The sequence below is a fragment of the Palaemon carinicauda genome, chromosome 23 (genome assembly GCF_036898095.1).
Source record: "Palaemon carinicauda isolate YSFRI2023 chromosome 23, ASM3689809v2, whole genome shotgun sequence".
In the NCBI taxonomy this organism is placed as follows: Eukaryota; Metazoa; Arthropoda; class Malacostraca; order Decapoda; family Palaemonidae; genus Palaemon; species Palaemon carinicauda.
In genome coordinates this window covers 86,571,990-86,574,770 of record NC_090747.1, presented here as the reverse complement: position 1 = coordinate 86,574,770, position 2,781 = coordinate 86,571,990, and positions in this window count along the sequence as shown.

Genomic DNA, 2,781 nt, shown 5'->3' with positions numbered 1-2,781 from the left:
TCTAGTGTTATAATTTTAAGGATTTTTTTTTTTCCTTTTGGCATGTGGAAAGGTTTCTGTAAGAAACAATTCATTGAAAAAAACTATTTCGTATTTCCGGACCTTTTGCGACTTATGGGTTTTTCTAGATATAGAATGATACGAACGATTTTGCAGTAGTGGGTTTTTCTAGATATAGGATGAAACGAACGTTACGAACGATTTTGCAGTAGTGGGTTTTTCTAGATATAGGATGAAACGAACGTTACGAACGATTTTGCAGTAGTGGGTTTTTCTAGATATAGGATGAAACGAACGTTACGAACGATTTTGCAGTAGTGGGTTTTTCTAGATATAGGATGAAACGAACGATACGAACGATTTTGCAGTAATGGGTTTTTCTAGATATAGAATGAGACGAACGATACGAACGATTTTGCAGTAATGGGTTTTTCTAGATATAGAATGAAACGAACGATTTTGCAGTAATGGGTTTTTCTAGATATAGAATGAAATGAACGATACAAACGATTTTGCAGTAATGGGTTTTTCTAGATATAGAATGAAACGAACGATTTTGCAGTAATGGGTTTTTCTAGATATAGAATGAAATGAACGATACAAACGATTTTGCAGTAATGGGAAGAATCACCCATTCCGAGATTCACAAACAAATTGTATAGAAACATACTTTTTGGTAATAATTGGAGCATCTTCTGTCCCTTTGCCTTTCCCAATGGTTTCATCAACCTGATGCAAGGAGCGACTTTAAGCTGAACGTGATTTGGAAATGTTGACAAATATGATGCATAATGATATGACTGTTTGTTTTGCTTTGGATTTCTTAGATAGGAATCGTTTTTTACCTCATCGTCACCTAATTCATAAAATAATTTTCAGTAACTGTAAAGTTGTGAACAGTTTATCGAAATGCTAAATGTTGAGTCAATAATAATTGTCATCTTTTTATCTTTATCTTGCTAAGACACAATGTATGTAGAGGAAAGTATATACTCTGAGGGCAAATACAATTTAGAGGAAGGAGCTTTAAACGAATTGTTAGTCACTTAGCCTTAGCATTTAAACAGCATCACTCCAGTAGTAACAAGAATTTCTTATACAGTACTTAGAACACTTGATAAGACATTTTATTACTTGAAATAAAAACCTGTAATAAAAATCGATAAAAGTGGGTACCATGGACAATAATTTTTAATATTTATGTATTCTCTCACTTGGATATGCTAAAAAGATCATATTTTCATCCCATCATGAGTACCACGAATTATCTAGAGACTTGTCTCTTAATAACTATAGTAGTACATATATGTTTACGAAAATTAGTAAAGTGCAAGTGATGTAATTTTAATTCCTACTAATCACATCCAGGGCAAACTGGGCGTTTGTGTGTTCTTTGACAAGGAAGTAAGGCTCTCATGACTAATTTCGTAACATAGTATATTATTGTTAGCCTTGAAATAGTATGTGACAGAATGCAGGAAATGCAATTATTGATGGTTATTCTTTATTCCCAACCGAGAAATGAAGGACCTGCTAATCTTAACTGGGGACTTGAGCGGGTCAAATGTGTCCTTCATTTGCGTTTCACAGTACTGTAAGTTTTTTTCTACGTCGGGCATCTTAAACAAATCTTAAGAAATCCCTTTTATCTTGCTAACAGGAATTAATGTGCACTTATATGGGTCTCACACATCTTTTAGAAATTTAATTCAACATTTTGATATAGATCTTTAGTATCGTTATATCATCATTGTAATAATGTTTTATGTGTCGGTTTATGTAGAGTATATAATTCCAATGCAAAGTATGTTATCGATCTTTTGTATATTTAATTTCCATGCAAAGTATGTTCTCTATCTTTTGTATATACCATTAGTTACGAATGATAACTCGGTGTATTAAAATAGTCATAAGACCTCATTGCTCACAATTTAGTAAATATGGCAATTTAAATTATTGTCAATGCTCTTAGCCAATAACACATCATTGCAGCCAGCATCTGGAAGTGAAATTTCGATCATCTCAAAGAAAATGCGCAGATGAGCAAGCTTCCGTCTGAGTACGTTTTACCAATCACGTTTGTGTTGGGTAACTTAGGTTAGTTCAAGGTTGAGCAAGTCAGCAAGACTTGGACCAGTTGCCAGGCGTGCGTGCCTGCAGAAACGTCGTTCTCCGGTGCGTCGACTCGCCTTCTACGACTTGCCCTAGCTTCTGATAACGTTTGTTGGCTGCCGCTTGGTGTGTTCTGGAAGATTCGAATTCGACATGCGTAATAGCAAACGTTTTTATCACATTTTTTTTAATATCTCTGTTGATGTAGGTTTTATACGAGCCTTCGAAAGAGTACTCTGCTAGACAAGAATCCATTACTATTTCAATGTAGCTTCAAACCGAATATGTAGCCAGAAATACCATAAGCCGGTACTTAGCATGTTTTTAGCAGACTGCCTTGAAGATGACAGAAATCACCAGAGAAACATCACGGAATAATGGAAACGTGCGTTTATACAAAGAGCAGCTCTAGCTATTTGTTTATATCCATGTTATATTTCACTTAATTTTTACTTTAAGAATCGGGTATGATTGGATTAGATTTGACAATGGGGTCTGTCCATTAGATACTGAGTATGTCCTATATGGTCCTATTCTAAAGATGCTAATCTTATTCCAGTAGATTTTGAATACTTACGTACCCTAAGTTTGGAATCCCAGCCAGCAACTTTTGAACTATTATGTATAAGTTAAGCAACAGACTTCAATAGTTAAAGTAACGATACGAAT